We start from the raw sequence: 10,117 nt of genomic DNA, 5'->3' as shown, positions 1-10,117 counted from the left end.
GTCAAGAGTCCTTCAGTATGTGGATCTGTAGTCTTATAATGGCAGCACGGGGGGCACAGTGGTTAGCCCTGCTGCCTCACAGTAAGAGTTTTAACAACACCAGGTTAAAGTCCAACAGGTTTATTTGGTAGCAAATACCATTAGCTTTCGGAGCGCTGCTCCTGCGTCAGATGGAGTGGAAATGTGCTCTCAAACAGGGCACAGAGACACAGAAATCAAGTTACAGAATACTGATTAGAATGCAAATCCCTACAACCAGCCAGATCTTAAAGATACAGACAATGTGGGTGGAGGGAGCATTAAGCACAGGTTAAAGAGATGTGTATTGTCTCCAGACAGGACAGCCTGCAAGTCCAGGAGGCAAGCTGTGGGGGTTACTGATAATGTGACATAAATCCAACATCCCGGTTTAGGCCGTCCTCATGTGTGCGGAACTTGGCTATCAGTTTCTGCTCAGCGACTCTGCGCTGTCGTGTGTCGTGAAGGCCGCCTTGGAGAACGCTTACCTGAAGATCAGAGGCTGAATGCCCCTGACTGCCCGTGGCCTCACAGTGCCAGGGACCCGGGTTCAATTCCCGCCTTGGGTCACTGTCTATGTGGAATCTGCACATTCTCCCTGTGTCTGCGCGTATTTCCTCCGGGTGCTCCGGTTTCCACCCACAGTCTGAAAGACATGCTGGCTAGGTGCATTGGCCATGCTAAATTCTCCCTCAGTGTACCCGAACAGGTGCCGGAGTGTGGCTACTCGGGGATTTTCACAGTAACTTCATTGCAGTGGCAATGTAAGCCTACTTGTGACACTAATAAATAAAGTTTAACTTTGTTTCCCTTCCTCAATTTCCATGGCTGCTTTCTGGTTTCCATGGTCCCCACCTTCTCCTTTTCCACATGGATGACAATGGCAGTGACTTTTCAGAGTTGGCAGGGAGTGTGCATCCTTTTTAAAGGGGCTCCACCAATGAACTAAGTCAAACCCAGAAGGACACGTATCAAGTTGAGTGAAGGTGCCCCTGTAGGTGCTCCCAGTCTCTTTGGTGGCCACAGGTCGCGGAATGTTGCTGAACGCTTCCCTCCCGTTGCCATGGTTTCCTCTGTCGCCTTTCTCCCCCCCTCCCCCCCCCCGGTGCAAACCCTCGCCCATCTGATTGTCTCCCTCCGCCCAGCCCCCGTTGCTATGGTTTCCCATTGTTTCTCTCAGCTGCCGGGATTCCAATTGTCCTGCAGCGCTGACGTGTGCCTCCCAGTGTCCCGAGACCCGCGCATGCGCACATCGCCGCCTGCCCTGCGCTGGGAGTGCGCGCGAGTGCCGGCGGCCACCTCTTGACGTGGCACTTCCTCAGCTGGTGGATACAGAGTAACAGCGGACAACAATCTCAGCGGGACCGGCTCTTACCGGGCACCGGTTAGCAGCCAGCACTCAGCACCAGCCAGTCACCCACCCACCAGGTAAAATAGCAGCTCTCTCTTTTCATGATTTCACATTTCGCTCGTGTGATAATTCATTTTAAAGTGTGCTGTTTACAATGTTTCTTTTGTTGCCATCATTCTGTCAACAAACGGTGGCAAATCTTGCCACGCTCAACATTTTCTTACCAATTGAATGTTTCTTTGGAGTAAAGGGGTTGCAATGCATCAGCCTTGTATTTGTGGGTAGTTTGACGTGGCAATTCATTCACTGTCAGGACTTGATAACTGGTCTGAGGTGTCACTTCAAAGGGAAAGTAACATTTCAGCTATCATTTGACACAGGACAATGCAGCATTTCGACAAATGCATGTTTTAGGCTCTTGTATTATTTTCATTCTCTTGTCATTTGAAAAAAAATGCTTAGGAAACATGAGGCCTTGCATCATCTCCAGCTACTTATGTAAATACAAAGTACATTTACATTAATTGCTGCACTAAAAGTCAAATATTAAACTACCCTGATCGATATGGTCTGTATGTTTGCTTTTGCAATGTGTATTTAAAAGATTTGTTTTCATGTTTATCCCCCCTTTCAGGATGTTTGTCTTTATGAAATGAAAATTTCAAGCTGGAAGAATTGTTTGGATTTCACACTTTGCAATAAACATCAGGGTTGAAATGGATAGCCCCTGTAAACATGCATCCAGACATTAAAATTGGGAGCAGGAGTAGGCCATTTGGTTCCTCAAATCTACTCCGCCATTCAGTAAGATCTTGGCTGATCTGATTGTGGCCTCTGCCATTTTCCTGCCCAATCCCTATACTTTTTAACTCCCTTGTTAATTTGCCTTACAATTATAATTACCCAGCCTCTGCTATGCTCTGGAGAGGACAGTTCCAAAGACTCTTAATTCTCTGACAGAAAAACAATTCCCATCAAAACGGCCACATGGATCGCAATGCACTGTCAAACCATGCCTATTGATTGTAGTGCACCAACTTCATGCTGCCTTTTTGATAATTTCTGTATCAAATTGATGTTAATGACACTGTTCATTGACTGTATGTATCAATAGGTGTGGCAAGCATCCCCAAAAACAGTGTTTAAAACTAGCCTGCACTTCTTAAAGGGAGATAGGTTTGACATGCAAAAAGAGTGAAGAATGGCATACTAGTGGAGGCTCCAAGGTTTGTGATCGTTGCACAAACCAGTGTTTGTTGTGATGGAGGAGGTAAGAAGTATGAGCAATGTCCTCTATCAGCAGGAGTGAAGGGGGCCATCCAGATATATTGCCACAAACAATGGGAACAGATCTCTGTAGATGTCAATGCTAGAAGTCTGGCCTGAGGCCCTTGATACAGTGTCGCAAGAATATGACCTCACATGAGTAGTGAATGTCAGTGAATGCATCTTCAAATGCTATATCCTATAAACTGTTTTGCTATCCTCAGACAGTGCTCAGTTCAGCACACCCCATCACTCACCTATCAATAACCTTTATCAATGAGTCCCCGTGCCTCACATTCATACATTTGACCTCACCCTCACATACTTAGTACTGCTGTAAGCCACTTACCCACATCACACAGGCAGTGTATACATTGATAGTTATTCATCCATGATAGCCACATTATCACTAGACTCAGGGGTGGGCTTGGATAGATACTCTTTTGGAGAGTTGGTGCAGACTCGGTCGGCTGAGTGGCTGCCTCCTGCACTGTAGGGATCTATGGTCAAGCAGCTTTTGGGGGTTGAGTAGAGGGGTGGTGCGAGTGTCCATCCCATCGTGATGCAGATTCTGGTTGATATCTCGACTTCCATTGCAGCACAAGTAACAACCACCCAATGTCCAAGTGCTACTGTGGAAGCTCGGTGCCATCATATAAGGTCAGCTGTCTATCTTGCAAGTTGGGACAGCTGCCATCATGATTCTGGATTACGGTGTGCTGAGTAGCTTGCAGGCTGTCAACAGAAGCTTCATGAAGCATGAACCAGTTGCCCTCTCTCTTGAAGACAGCATTCATCCTCCTACCCTTTGCTGTCTGCCAGTGCCCTTGCTGACACCTGTCAGACAGTTGGCCGAGACTGGTTTGGTGACAGCAAGGGCACTACTGGTAGAAGAATTGGTGCAAACTCAATGAGCCGAAAAATACTGGTAAAAGATCTCCAGTGCAGTAATCACAAACTTTGGAGACTTTGCTAGTATACTTCTCTTTCTACATGTCAAATTCTTTTTAACCATGACCTCCCATTCTGAGTACTGCAGGGCTCTTCCAGTGTGCTTCAGGCAACAAATGTTTCAACACACCAATTTGTTCTATTAAATATTTGTGGTGGCCTGACTTTCATTGTATGCATGCTGCAGTAAGTCTGCATGAGTTGTGCACCAGAGCCATCAGCCAGGTCTGCAGTTGATATCTCTTGTTGCCCAGGAAACAGCCTATGGTTTTGTGTGATGGCTCTGGCAGCTGGCACAGCAGATTGCTACAGACTGAAGGCAATATGACAGCTGCCACGATACTAGCCATTGACCTGCAGAATCGCCGCTTTGTTCACACACCAATTGGATATTGAAGGAGTAGAATCGGCACAGTGGCATAGTGGTTAGCACAGCTGCCTCACAGCGCCAGGGACCCGGGTCCTGGCTTGGGTCACTGTCTGTGTGGAGTTTGCACGCTCTCTCCGTGTCTGCGTGGGTTTCCTCCGGGTGCTCCGGTTTCCTCCCACAGTCCAAAGATGTGCGCGTTAGGTTGATTGGCCATGCTAAATTGCTGTTTAGTGTCAGGGGGACTAGCTAGGGTAAATGCATGGGGTTTTGAGGGTAGGGCCTGGGTGGGATTGTGGTCGGTGCAGACTCGATGGGCCGAATTGCCTCTTTCTGCACTGTAGGATTCTATGAAGATCCACCATAGTGATGTGTGTGCAGTCAATGCCACCTTGCACCATGGGGAAGTCTGCAATCCTAACAAAGCTGAGAGCTCACTCTGTCTGCTTGTCTCTAGCAGAACAGAATTAAATATAGAGTTGAATAGAGAGCACCAGGGTCAGAAAATTGGGCAGCAGAGTGGTTAGCACTGCTACCTCACAACGTCAGGGACCCAGGTTCAATTCCGGCCTAGGGTGACTGTCTGTGTGGAGTTTGCACATTCTCCCCGTGTCTGCGTAGAGTGCCTCCAAGTGCTCCTTTTCTTCCCACAGTCCAAAAATGTGTAGGTTAGATGGATTAGCCATGGTATATCTGTGGGATTATGGGGATAGGACGGGGGAGACGGCCTGGGTAAAATGTTCTGTCAGAGAATCGATGCAGACTTGATGGGCTGAAAGGCCTCCTTCTGCACTGTAGGGATTCTATAAAAACTGGAAGGTGTTGCAGATATCTCCAGCTCCTGCCTAAAAGATCATAGAATCCCTACAGTGCAGAAGGAGGCCATTCGGCCCATCGAGCTTGCACCCACAACAATCCCATCTAGACTCTATCCTCATAACCCCATGTATTTACCCTGCTAGTCTCCCTGACACTATGGCCATGCTAAATTTCTCCTATCAACCTAATCTGCACATCTAAAAGGAAGCAGACGAACAAATATTATCACCCTGGTCACTGTCACAGCCGCCGGCAATGCAGACTTGGCCCCCTTCTCAAAGGTTGCAGTTATGACATATTTCAGTGAGGCTGGCTCTGCTGAAGCATAGATCATAGAATCGTAGAAACCCTACAGCACAGAAGGAGGCCATTTGGTCTATCAAGTCTGTACCAACCACAATCCCACCCAGGCCCTGTTCCTGTAACCCCACACATTCACCCTACAATCCCCCTGACACTAGGGTCAATTTTAGCATGGCCAATCAACCTAACCCGCACGTCTTTGGACTGTGGGAGGAAACCAGAGTACCCGGAAGAAACCCACGCAGACAGGGGGAGAATGTGCAAACTCCTCACAGACAGTGACCCAAACCGGGAATTGAACCTGGGTCCCTGGTGCTGTAAGGCAGCAGTGTTAACCACTGTGCCGCAATGTCTTGATGTCTCATGCATTGTTCCTAATGTGACTCAGATAGGAGTAGTGCCCTCTGAACACCCTGGGCAGATAAGGTCTCCTGCTGAGAGCTCTTCTATCCTGTTCCTTCTTCATCTCGCACCTAGTCAACAAAAACAATACCTGATATTTAGATAGGTACTGTTAACAGTATAAAATGTCTCCAGGCACTTCACAAGAGCATTATAAAATCAAATATGACACCGCGCCACATAGAAGACTGGACCAGATGGTCAAAAGCTTAGTCACAGAACTATGTTTTTACGAGTGTCTTCAAGGAGAACAATGAAAAAGAGGGGCTTGGGAAGGGTATTCTAGGGCATAGGGCCTAGGCAACAGAAGGCATGGCCATGAACAGTGATTACAATTGTTGGCATGTTCAGGAGTTCAAAATTAGAGTATGTCAGTGTTGTGGGACTGGAGGCAATTACAGAGATATGAAGGGACAAGGCAGGGAAGCATTTGAAAACAAGGATGGAACTTTTAAAATCAAGACCTTGTTTGACCAGGGGCTAATGTAGCACAGGCGTAAGTAGGACTTGCTGTACATTAAGACATGGGCAGCAAAGTTTTCAATAACCTTCAGTTTACGGAGGGTAGAATGTGGCAGACTAGCCAGGAATATATCGGAACCTACACGGCATGGTGGCACAGTGGTTACCACTGCGCCTCACAGTGCCAAGGACCCAGGTTCGATTCCTGGCTTGGGTTGCTGTCTGTGTGGAGTTTGCACGTTCTCCTCGTGTCTGCATGGGTTTCCTCTGGCTGCTCCGGTTTCCTCCACAGTCCAAAGATGTGCAGGTTAGGTGAATTGGCCATGCTAAATTCTCCCTCGGTGTACCCGAATAGGTGCTGGAGTGTGGCGACTAGGAGATTTTCACAGTAACTTCATTGCAGTGTGAATGTAAGCCTACCTGTGACTAATAAATAAACTTTACTTTACTTTTACTCTGCCTCGCCACTGTCATGTTGCAGACCAAAAGTACCAGTATAGCCACCATGTCTAGTTGCAGTTAGTTTGTGCAGACACCTTGAAGCCAGCAAAAACCTAAGAAAAACCAAGCAGCGTGCCTAAATGCCTATCGGCAGGTGGTTCTGACATCCATCATTATGAAGTGCTTCAAAAGGCTAGTCATGGCATGAATCAGTTCCAGCCTCCCGGGCTACCTGGATTCACTACAGTTTGTCTACCGCCGCAACAGGTCCACAGCAGACGCCATCTCCCTGGCCCTGCACTGAACCCTGGAACACCTAGATAACAAGGACACCTATGTTAGACTCCTATTTATTGACTACAGCTCAGTCTTCAACACTATCATTCCCACGAAACCCGTCTCCGAACTCCATGGCCTGGGCCTTGGCACCTCCCTCTGTGACTGGATCCTGAACTTCCTAACTCAAAGACCACAGTCAGTAAGGATAGGCAACAACACCTCCTCCATGATCATCCTCAACACCGGTGCCCCACAAGGCTGTGTTCTCAGCCCCCTACTATACTCCTTATACACCTATGACTGTGTGGCCAAATTCCCCTCCAGTTCGATTTTCAAGTTTGCTGATGACACCACCGTAATGGATCAGATCTCAAACAATGACGAGACAGAGTACAGGAATGAGATCCGAGAATCTGGTGAACTGGTGCGGCAACAATAATCTCTCCCTCAATGTCAACAAAACGAAGGAGATTGTCATCGACTTCAGGAAGCGTAAAGGAGAACATGTCCCTGTCTACATCAATGGGGACGAAGTAGAAAGGATCGAGAGCTTCAAGTTTTTCGATGTCCAGATCACCAACAACCTGTCCTGGTCCCCCCCCATGTCAGCCATGACTCTCACCAACTTTTACAGATGCACCACAGAAAGCATTCTTTCTGGTTGTATCACAGCTTGGTATGGCTCCTGCTCTGCCCATGGCCGCAAGGAACTACAAAAGGTCGTGAATGTAGCCTAATCCATCACGAAAACCAGCCTCCCATCCGTTGACTCTGTCTACACTTCCCACTGCCTCGGCAAAGCAGCCAGCATAATTAAAGACCTCATGCACCACGGACATTCTCTCTTCCACTTTCTTCCTTCAGGAAAAAGATACAAAAGTCTGAGGTCATGTACCAACCGACTCAAGGACAGCTTCTTCCCTGCTGCTGTCAGACTTTTGAATGGACTTACCTTGCATTAAGTTGATCTTTCTCTACACCCTAGCTATGACTATAACACTACATTCTGCACTGTCTTGTTTCCTTCTCTATGAACGGTATGTCTTGTCTGTATAGCATGCAAGAAACAATACATTTCACTGTATGTTAATACATGTGACAAAAATCAAATCAAAAATACTTCAACCGCTGTAGACTTTGTAAATTGCAACAACTATAGGAAGCGCAATAGCTTGTAGAAGCACAGCAGCAGAAGGAATCGACCTTTGAAGTAGTGATGATTCCGCTAAATAGCCCTGGTGCCGAATCCTTCCTGCTACTGAACATGTGTTTAACTTTGAGAGGTATTTGAAGAGTAGCATCAAATCACCATTGCACATCGATCTGCTTGCTCTGCATACTTCCTGCTGCCATTCGTTGCATGCAGTAATGTCTGCACCAATATGGCATCTGGTGTGATTCACCTGGAAGTGAGTATGCCCAGATTCCATTTTGGAGCTTGAAAGGCATTTTTACTAAGGTGGGCACTAACAGGCAAACTTTTTTCATCTATATTCTTGATTATCCTCTGCACTTTTGGAACTAGTCAGAAAAATTGACAAGTCAGCTTGTCCCATCCGTTTTCCCAAGATGGAATGTCTTTTTTCAATGCAATGCTCAATTTTGGTTGAAGATTGACTAAATCAACCTGACTGGAACAGGCATGTTGGAAAAATTGATGGCTCTTATTCAGAATGGAATCTTTAACCTTACTATTGGGAAGTGTGTCACACTTAGTCTACTATTCAGCGGCTATGTTATTTTGTCATACCCATGTTGTGAAATCACCACTGAAGTCCCAGATTATATCTATAGTAAGTTATTGTACTAAATTCACCCATGTGCCATCTGGTACACTTGTGCTCCTGTAATGACAACATGAACATATTGTGCATCTCAGAGCAGACAACAGAGCATCTAACCACCGTTGTTATGAGGTTAAGTTAGATAAACAGTTGTCTCAAGAGCATTATGCAATTTGTATTTCATAGAACATCAAGGCTGTTTTCCAGGAATGCCAGTGATTGCCAATGCATTAACTTCTGTACAGCGCATTGGTCAACAATAATGAATGATTTGAAACTAATCTAGAAGGACATTTGAAATGAGGATAAGGGGTAAACCTTTTAGGACTGAGGTGAGAAGAAATTTCTTCACTAGAGAGTGGTGAGTGTGTGGAATTCACTACCACAGAAAGTAGTTGAGGCCAAAACATTGTGATTTCAAGAAGAAATTAGATATAGCTCTTGGGACTTAAGGATCAAGGGATATAAGTGGGAGTTCTATTCACAAACAGGGCATATATAGATACAAACTCAATTTACAAAATAATGATTGGAATGCGAGTCTTTACAGGTAATCAAGTCTGAAAGGTACAGACAATGTGAGTGGAGAGAGGGTTAACCACAGGTTGAAGAGATGTGTATTGTCTCCAGACAGGACAGTTAGTGAGATTTTGCAAGCCCAGGCAAGTCGTGGGGGTTACAGACAGTGTGACATGAACCCAAGATTCCGGTTGAGGCCGTCCTCGTGTGAGGAACTTGGCTACCAGTCTCTGCTCAGCGACTCTGCGCTGTCATGTGTCGTGAAGGCCGCCTTGGAGAACGCTTACCTGAAGATCAGAGGCCGAATGCCCGTGACCGCTGAAGTGTTCCCCAACAGGAATAGAACACTCTTGTCTGGTGATTGTCGAGCGGTGTTCATTCATCTGTTGTCGTAGCATCTGCATGGTCTCCCCAATGTACCATGCCTCGGGATATCTTTTCCTGCAGCGTATCAGGTAGATAACATTGGCCGACGTTTGTCTTCTGAGGAGGCCGGTGCGGTTTTTTGCTGTGGCGTGTCAGAACTGTCGATTGATGAGTCAGGCACCATAACCTGTTCTTATGAGGGCATCTTTCAGCGTCTGGAGGTGTCTGTTGTGATCCTCCTCATCTGAGCAGATCCTGTGTATACGGAGGTTCCAGACACACTGAACAGCCATGGGGACCAAATTCGCACCTCAATATGCCAACATCTTCATGCAGAGGTTCGAACAAGACCTCTTCACCGCACAGGACCCTCAACCGATGCTATACACTAGATACATCTATGACATTTTCTTCCTTTGGACTCATGGCGAACTATCACTGAAACAACGATATGTTGACATCATCAAGTTCCATCCCACCATCAGACTCACCATGGACTACTCTCCGGAATCGGTTGCATTCTTGGACACACGCATCTCCATTAAGGACGGTCACCTTAGCACTTCACTGTACCGCAAGCCCACGGATAACCTCACGATGCTCCACTTCTCCAGCTTCCATCCTAAACACGTTAAAGAAGCCATCCCCTATGGACAAGCCCTCCATATACACAGGATCTGCTCACATGAAGAGGATCGCAACAGACACCTCCAGACGCTGAAAGATGCCCTCATAAGAACAGGATATGGCGCTTGACTCATCGATCGACAGTTCTGACGCGCCACAGCG

The 10,117-nt window shown here is 46.7% G+C and overlaps 1 protein-coding gene across 1 annotated transcript in view; it reads left to right on the top strand.

Moving 5' to 3' along the window:
- The first annotated feature begins 1,316 nt into the window (after nt 1-1,316).
- The window catches only part of sec24d (SEC24 homolog D, COPII coat complex component), a 173,463-nt gene continuing 164,662 nt past the window's right edge, over nt 1,317-10,117 (top strand). Inside the window, exon 1 of the mRNA XM_078213821.1 lies at nt 1,317-1,446. The gene's annotated coding sequence lies outside the window, so the exon portion shown is untranslated. The remainder of the gene's footprint in view (nt 1,447-10,117) is intronic.

The sequence above is a fragment of the Mustelus asterias genome, chromosome 1 (assembly GCF_964213995.1).
Source record: "Mustelus asterias chromosome 1, sMusAst1.hap1.1, whole genome shotgun sequence".
Classification (NCBI taxonomy): domain Eukaryota; kingdom Metazoa; phylum Chordata; class Chondrichthyes; order Carcharhiniformes; family Triakidae; genus Mustelus; species Mustelus asterias.
Note: the sequence above shows the minus strand (reverse complement) of the source record. Positions and strands in the feature narration are given on the sequence as shown.